The following is a 9388-nucleotide window of genomic DNA, read 5'->3' on the forward strand; positions in this document are numbered from 1 at the left end:
GTGGGGGGCTGGGGGAGGGATACCGTTAGGAGATACACCTAATGTAAATGATGAGTTAATGAGTGCAGCAAACCAACATGGCACACATGTATACCTATGTAACAAACCTGCACATTGTGCACATGTACCCTAGAACTTAAAGTATAATAATAAAAAAATTCATGTGACTTCTTTCAGATTTGATATGTTGTTGAATAAGATAATTATCAAATTATAACATTAAAACCTTATTCTGAGCTGGGCAGATCATTTGAGGTCAGGAGTTCGAGACCAGCCTAACCAACATGATGAAACCCCAACTCTACTAAAAATACAACCTAATTAGCCGGACGTGGTTGTGCATGCCTGTAGTCCCAGCTACTCAGGAGGCTAAGACAGGAAAATCACTTGAACCCAGGAGGCAGAGGTTGCAGTGAGCCGAGATCACACCACTGCACTCCAGCCTAGGCGACAGAGTGAGACTCCATCTCAAACAAACAAACAAACAAAAAAACTTATTCCACTTAGAGTTACCCTTTATCTTACTTTGTTCTCTGAGGTCACTGATATTTTTCCAGTCTTTCTGAAAATACAAGCAAATACGGATACAGATGATATTTTCTTACACAAAATATAACCAACTATATGTACTCAACGCTTTTTGCTTCTGTCTCTTCACAGCATTTTCTGGAAAGCTTGCCAGGTCTGTGCACAGTCAGCAGCCCTGCTCCTTTGCCCTGCTGTATAGTATTCAAGTGGGGATGTTCACAGATTACCCAGCCCTCTAAAGATGACACCTGGGTTGCCTCCAGGCTTCTGCTCCTGCAAGCGATGCTGCCATGAATAACTGCTCACGTACATCCTTCCATACATGTGCAGACGCCTCTGGAGGATCAGTTCCCAGAAGCGCCACCCCACCTTTTATTGCTGGCAAATTCTTAATCACCCACTAACAACCACAGCTCAGAGAGCCAGATATGAGAAGAGGCATGTCCAGAGAGGCACAGGAAATGCAGCTGCATCTGCCATCTTTACTCAACTGTGAGCTTCTTAGGAGTCTGGACCCCTTCTTACCTAACTTCGTATCCCCATGAATAATTCAATAAACAAATGAACAGATGGTATTCAAACTTAGACTTCTTAAGAAACTCAGAAAGACAACCTCTAAGCAGAGAAGGGTACTCTTTCTCTAGGTACTGATTACTGCTTACTGCTATGAAATTTATGTTTCTATACAATCTAAGAAATCATAACCAGAACAGGGAAGTTATTCAGAACACAGAGCAAGCAAGCCCCAGCGGCCCATTCTTCTAGACACAGTTCATTCCTCAACCCCATGCCTTACAGCGGATTGTCTTAAGAAAATAACTTGGCTGCTTATGCATAAACTGCATTTTGACTACTCGTACATGGTTTCTTTTTGTGTTCTGGGACGTTAATGGAAGTCATCAAATGAAAACGAAATAAGGGAAAACATATTTGGTAAAACCCTATGGTTTTGTAGAGGCAGAGTATGAGGAAATGAAAGTGTAAATGGTTTGCCAAGGGGCGTGGTGACTCACGCCTGTAATCCTAGCACTTTGGGAGGTCGAGGTGGGTGGATCACTTGAAGTCAGGAGTTTGAGATCAGCCTGGCCAACATGGTGAAACCTCGTCTCGACTAAAAATACAAAAATTAGCTGGGCAAGGGTGCCCGTAATCCCAACAACTGGGAAGGAGAGGCTGAGGGAGGAGAATCGCTTGAACCCAGGAAGCAGAGATTGCAGTGAGCCAAGATCGTGCCACTGCACTCCAGCCTGGGCAATAGAGTGAAAGTCTGTCTCAAGAAAAAGAAAGTATGGCTGGTGCCTACATGATGATTGTAGCTAACATGTATCAAATCTTTACTATGTATAGACCACTGTTCTATGTCTTTAAATACATTTATTCTCTCGTTTAATCTACTTCTCAAAAAAAAAAAAACCCAGACAAACAAAAACTACACAGTTGTTATTATTATTATTCCCAGTTTCTCAGTTTGGAAACTGAAGCACAGAAATGTTAAGAAAATTGTCCAAAGACACACAGCACTTAGTAAGTAGTAGAGCTGGGATTTGAAGCCAAGCGATGCTGTTTCTTCTCGTGTGTGTGTGTGTGTGTGTGTGTGTGTGTGTGTGTGTGTATTTACTTTCCATGGTATATTAGATAGAAATGGGTTCATTTGTAAGTTTCAGAAAACCCAAAATAACTATGGTTTGTCAGAAATGCAAGTTTGTGGCCGGGCATGGTGGCTCACGCTTGTAATCCCAGCACTTTGGGAGGCCAAGGCAGGCAGATCACAAGGTCAGAAGTTCGAGACCAGCCTGGCCAACACAGTGAAACCGCGTCTCTACTAAATATACAAAAATTAGTTGGGCATGGTGGTGTGCGCCTGTAGTCCTAGCTACTTGGGAGGCTGAGGCAGGAGAATCGCTTGAGCCCAGGAGGCAGAGGTTGCAGTGAGCCGAGATCATGCCACTGCACTCCAACCTGGGTGACAGACTGAGACTCCATCTCAAAAAAAAAAAAGTAAGTTTATATAGCTTTCACATAAATAAATAGTAAAGGTCAGCAGTCCAGGGCTGCAATCCTGGCCAAGATCATCAGGAACCCAGGCTTCTTATCAACACAGAGCTTCTACCTCATGGCCCAAAATGGCTGCTGAGCTCCAGCTACCACATCCACATTCTAGCCTGCAGCAATTAGGAAAGAGACATAAGGACACACCCGCTTTCTTTGATACTACTTCCCAGAAGTTGAACATGATACTTCTACTTTTAGTCCATTAGCCGTAGCTTTCCCCTTGACCCCGCCTAGTTCCAAGCGAGACGGAGGAAAGAAGCCCTTGCTCTTGAAAAGCATTCTAAAAACGTGGGTTATCATTACTGAGGAAGCAGTGAAGAATGGATATTAAGGAGTAACTAGCACAGTCGGCCACACAGTAATAGAGGAGATGCATTCATGGAACCCCAGTGTGAAAAGGCATTTTGAAGAACTCTAATCAAAGTTCTTATCTGATGCTTAAGTCAATTCTACAGCATTCCTCCCTACCGATGGTCCTCCCCTCCCTGCTAAAAAGAGAGAGAGGCTTAAAGCAACCCATCTGATGTCTGGACAGTGCTTCCATCAGTTGAGTTGATCTCCAGTTGGTCTTATTTCAGCCCCTTGAGGCCATTCACATTAACTCTCAAATCTAAGTTCTCTCAGACCTAATAATTCAGAACTAATAATATTTGGAGACAGTTATCAAGTCCCACCCCCAGACTCCTCTTCTCCAAACTAACCACCCACTGTGCTCTCAAATACCCCTCCCTGTCATCCTCCCAGTGCTCACAGTTCCCTGGAGGTGTCCTGCTTGGAACCCTGTGAGTGGCTTTACACAATCAGAGGCAGCTTACAGCTCTCAGATAAGACTCCTCTATTCATCTACATCTACAGTGGCTTCTCAGAGAGCTTTCAGACTTTTGACAGTTGCTTCACACTTTTAACTCAGAGTGATTGACACCTGCCAAAGCTACAAATCCCCCCAGTGGCCGTTTTTACTGTTGATTTGGGGCTCCGATGCAGAGGCTGACATCTCCCTATCTTACCTTCTCCAGCTGATGGGGCCTCTTTATAGACTCGAACCTATAAAGATAGCTGTAAATCCTGAGTCCATCCGTCAACAAACCCTCTGTTCCTCCTACCTCCATCTGCAAGTTTGGTAATAACCCTATGACTTCCTCCAGCAGAAGCTTGTGAAGGACAAGGTCAACCCTGAAATCCTCCCTCCGGGTGAAATTGATTAGTTAAGCAGCCGCTCTGTGGCAACAGTGAAAACTGGTTTGGATGTATGTTGCTGCCCTAGTGACATCCAAGCAAGCAGCTAAGAACCCCGAGGCCTTAGCTGTTGGCAGCATCTTCTACCAGAGCTTTCCTTCCACAGGGAGAAGATTCCCAGAGCCCTTAGGAGCCAGGATCTGGCAGTTGGGAGATAGCAGTCATTCATGCATTTATTCATTCTTTCATTCATTCGTTGTTCATTTGTTAAACATATATTGAGGTCTTCTACAAGCTAGATGTGTTATGTCCTGAGAATAAAAGCAAATAAGACACATTGCTTCCCCTCAAGGAGCTTGTCTGTCAAACAGAGAGTACAACTGCAGACAAAAGGACTCTGTGGAAAGCTCCAGACAGGTTATGTCACTCTCCTGCTCAATACACTACAATGGCTCCCATGTTCCTCAGAGTAAAGGTCAAAGTCCTTCCCATAGGCCTATAGGACCTGGCCACCCCACAGCATTTGTCCATCCTCCTGTTCTTTTCCTCCTTTTGTCCTCTCTAGCCACACTGGCCTCATTTCTCCTGCCTTCAGGACTTCATACCATACCTTTAGATGCCACAACATACCCTACCTCTAGAAGCTCTTCCCCAAATAGTTAGATGGCTCACTCCCTCCCATCCTGCAAGTCTTTCCCCAGAAGACGTCTTCTCAGGGAGGTCTTGTCTAGCCACCCCATCTAAAATGTCAACGCCCCCAGTATTTCATATCCTCTTCCTGATTTATTTCTTCTTCTCAAGACATCTTCTTCTCTCATATTCTCTATTCTACTTCCTAATCTTGCTTAATTTCTATCTCCACCCACCAGCATGCAAGCCTCTGAGAGCAGCAGGGAGCTTTGGATTATTTTGGTTTGGTTTTGTTTTGTTGCATTTAGAGAAATTAGTGACTAATACAATATATAAAAGAGGGGGGAAGAGAGGAAGGAAGGAAAGAAGGAAGGAAGCAAATGAATTTTTCAATATAACCCGATATGTCCTGTAATGGAAGAAGAATCCATCACCTTGGAAGCACACAGAAAAGCCTTCTAGCCCGGCCTTGGGAAGTCAAGAGGCTTTCCTGAGAGAAATGAGAATGAGTCAGAGTTGGCCAGGGAAGGAGCAGACAGAAAGGTAATTCCAGGAAGAGGAAGCAGCACACAACAATGGCTACACCTGTATGGAGACCTAGGTGCCATGGGAACTCGGTGCCTGGAAGCTGCACACAGCTGAACGTGGCACAGTGGCGAAAGGAGGGCTGGGGCTGAGTGGAAGAATCCTGCAGACCATGAGAAGGTGTTTGGAATCCATCAAGAGAGCAGAAGGAGGCAGTGGAGCAAGCAGCCAAGCATCATAACCAGATTTTCCCTTTACAAAGGGCAGAGTGAGAAAAATGGATGGGAGGAGAACAAGACTGGAGACATAGACATCAGTTAGAAAGATGCTTCACTTGCTCCACCAAAAGAGGCTAAAGGATGAATTAGGGCAGGAGTCAGCAAATATTTTCTGTAAAGGGCCAGGTAACAAATGTCTGGGGCATGTTCGGCTCTGTCTTTTTAGCAAGAAAGAAGCCACGGGCCGGAGCAGTGGTGTAGGCCTGTAATCCCAGCAATTTGGGAGGCTGAGGTGAGAGGATCACTTGAGCCCAGGAGTTCGAGACCAGCCTGGGCAACAGAACAAGACCCCATCTCTACAAAAAAATTAAAAGCTAGCCAGGTGTGATAGTGCGTGCCTATAGTCCCAGCTACTCAGGAGACTGAGGTGGGAGGACAGCTTGAGCCCAGGAGTTGGAGGCTGCAGTGAGCTGTGGTTGTACCACTATACTCCAGCCTAGGCAACAGAGTGAGACCCTGTCTCAAAAAGAAAAGAAAACAATAAAGAAATCAGCCATGGCCTGGGCACTGTGGCTCATGCCTGTAATCATCACACTTTGGGAGGCTGCGGCAGGTGGATCACTTGAGCCCAGGAGTTTAAGACCAGCCTGGGAAACATGGTGAGACACCATCTCTATAAAAAATACAAAAAAAAAAACAAAGGCCAGGCATGGTGGTGCATGCCTGTAGTCCCACCTACTCAGGAAGCTGAAGTGGGAGGATCGCATGAGACCCAAGAGATTGAGGCTACAGTGAGCCGAGATCACACCACTGCATTCCAGCCTGGGTGAAACAGTGAGAGCCGATCTCAAAAAAGAAATCAGCCATGGATAGTATACAAATGAAAGAACATAGCCGTGTTCCAATAAAACTTTATTTACAAACCAGTCAGCAGACAGATCAGGCCTAAAAGCCAGAGTTTACTGACTCCTCAATTAAGGGCTCATAGAGAGAAATCAATGTATGGAAAGAATGTTTAAGAGCTACAACGACTAGAACTTGGTGATTCATTGGCTTTGCGAAGCAGTCGGGGAGGTATCAGAGACTGAAACAATCGGCACCCGTGCCTGTGAGCAGAGGCTGACCCTGAGTCACTCGGAGAGTCACTGTATCTTCCTATTGGCAAGAAATCAGTGAAAAGCTGTGCAACTTTTTTAGTGTGATGTTAAAAAAAAAACTACTCTATATGTGGGATAAAATTGTCACAATGCATAAGAGGATGCATAATAAAATCTCAATGTTCTTCTCCCTTGATCCCTCTTCCCAGTTCCCCTGCTTGCCACGGTGCCACATTCAACTTCATGCAGCCTCCAAGGGCACCAGGTTTCCATGGCATCCACATCTCCTCCAGGTGCAGGAATTGCCTTTCTCTCTGCCCCTTACCTGGCCGACTCTGACTCGTGTGTTCCAGGGAAGAACGGCCTAAATTGCCCTAAGGGAGAGAAAAGGATCCCCCCGTGGCCCTTTGGCCCAGGTGGGTCTAGGGCCTGCCTTGGATTATAGGGATCACACCCCTCTAGGCCTGAGAGCCGCTGAGCGGCACTATGAGTGTTTTACTGCCCGGAAATGTCTCCCTCCTCCACCCTCCTTCTGCCAGGTCTTCTACAAGGTGCCCTGTGCCTTTCCTTTCACCTGACTCCTCCCCAAGTCAGATAAGCTGGGAGTAGGAGTTTCCTTGAGCCCCACTGAGAATCAGAAAATATCAGGGTATGAGTGTGTGCTGGTGGGGGCAGTTGCCAAACTATGCCTGGAGGTGACAGCAGTGAGGCCAAGACCCGGGGTTCAATCTCGGGTCTTCACAGGGAGCGAGAAGTGGCAAATTCTCTAACAGCATGCATCAGGCAGTGAGGTTACAAATAATAATAACATACATTCTAAAATAAATAGGCCAGGCATGGTGGCTCACACTTGTAATCCCAGCACTTTAGGAGCCTGAGGCAGGAGCATCACTTGAGCCCGAGAGTTCATGACCAGCCTGGGCAACAGAGCGAGACCCCATCTTAAAAATAATATTAAATTAAATTAATAAAACAGGATAAAATAAAATCAAAAAATAAAAATAAAATTAAAAATGAAATGAAATGAAATGCCAAGTGGCCAGCGGTGGGCCTCAGTGTGTGGGGCAGGCAGGCAGCAGAGTGGCGGGAAGAGGGGCTGCTCCTTCTGAGCACAGTCTCCAGAAGTGGCTCCTTGTCAACAATTGTAAAGGTCACATGCTGACGTGACAGTTGCTGAGGCTGTGATGCAAACGCACGCAGGAAGCATTGTGCAAGCAGACTCTGGAGACCCGCAGGCTCCTGGGCAGAGGGCTGCCTTCTGTGTGGGCTTGCCCCTCGCCACACCTGGCCAGGAGCCTCCCCCAGCTCTGTGACCCTTGTGTTAGAGCCTGGCCAGATGACAGACAGCACGGCGTGCCGGCGAGACCCACTGAACTGGCAGCTGAGGACAGGTCCAGGCCCAGTGGCTGGGGGACTTCTCAGAGTAGGTACCACAACAGCTATCCAAGGACTCAGGACTTTTCTCCCACAGCCAGACTTCGTGATTGCAAGAAGGAGCCCAGCCTCGGATGACCTTTCCCCGTGGCAAGGCACTAGGAGAGCACAGACCTCCCCACACAAACAGTAAGTCAGCATGCGGTTAAAAATGTAAATGTGCACTAGAGAGTTTAAAATATATCAACTGAAGGAGTAAAACCAGACTGTCTGCTTGTCTTGGATTCATTTTGTGCTGTACAAGGCTCAAAAGGAACCCAGATTCTGGCTGAAGAGGCCTTTTATGGGAGGCCCCGCCTTGACGGCGACAGGTTGAGACCTATTGCAAACCCGTGGTGGCCTCACCCATCAATTTCCTCTGCGGCTTCTTCCCCCTGCATGCTCCAGGCTGGCCAGCTAGCAGGCCGGGAGCTACTTCATGTGTACACTAGCTCCAGACGTGACAGCCAGATGCTTCCTGCACACCAGGCCTGCTCCCAGGCTGCATCCCAGAGGCCGATCCAGGCAGGCAGGGTTTCTTCCCAATATCGTGGGAAACAGAACTTACACATTAACCCCAGCCCATATACAGTACCTAGAACACTCTGGCTTCAATGCCACGCCCATCTCTGTGTCTACACTGTTTGGGGTTGATTGATAAGGCCCCAAATGCATTCCCACCAAGAGCTCGTTTTGCAGACTTATCATATCACACCACGCCAGGGGCATGTGCACATTTTAGAACATGGTATCCTAGAGGTGACAGTCCCTACCTCAGTGTTCATTCTTTGTTTATTTGTTCGAACTCCACGTGCATCCCATTGGCTTTCAGTAACACACAAGAGCTCAGGTAACAAGAAGAGAGTTGTACCCGGATGATGAACTGGGACGTCCACCGCCATCTTCCCCTCCTCCACCCCAGGCCGTGTGCTTCCCAGTCATGCAGGGGAGCTTCTGGAATGGGCAGTGTTCCTGATGTTGACTACAGCCATGGGCCTCTGAGAAGATGAAGCAGTGTTGGGTAGGGACAGCTTCAGGGTCACCAGGCCCAGCTAGAACTCCAGGCTGACCTCAGAGCAAAGTCCAGCATCAAGATGAGTTCCTGGGGCATGAGGCTACGCAAGGCCTGAGACCCCACAGATGGAGGACGCTGGGCCACCTCGTGGAGCTCAGCAAGAGAGGAAAGCAGGCCAAGGCCAGAACCAGGCTGCTGTCTGAAGATGGGAGGGGCGGGGCGCAGGCCTGGCTCCAGCACACAGTGTGCAGCAAACTCCAGCCTGTTAGATGCAGATGCAATTGGAACCAAGCACACCTTGATACCTCCAAGATGTAACCCCTTACCAGATCCTAAACAAACCTCGTTGACAGAGCCAGACCACCCTTATTTGAATCAGCTGTGTGGCCACGTGCCTGTCATTCAGTCTCTCTGTCCCCATTTCTACAATGTAAAACAGGAAGGTGAAACCCATGGGACAGCAGCCGCATGCAGGAGACCTGGAACTGTCAGCCATGGCTGTGGTGACTCCCTTGGCCTTAAACAAGAAAGGGGCTCACACACCCAAACTCAGCACCTTCTTTCCTGTTCTCCTTTGAAGGAAACACTCTTCATATAAAAAGATGGGAAAAGAAACTCCAGACTTTTTCTTCTTCTGGTAGGGTCTCCAATTTAGAATCAGCCTATCAATATTCTCTCCAGGCCGGGCGCGGTGGCTCAAGCCTGTAATCCCAGCACTTTGGGAGGCCGAGACG

This window comes from Colobus angolensis, unplaced genomic scaffold (genome assembly GCF_000951035.1).
Source record: "Colobus angolensis palliatus isolate OR3802 unplaced genomic scaffold, Cang.pa_1.0 Scaffold6, whole genome shotgun sequence".
NCBI lineage: Eukaryota > Metazoa > Chordata > Mammalia > Primates > Cercopithecidae > Colobus > Colobus angolensis.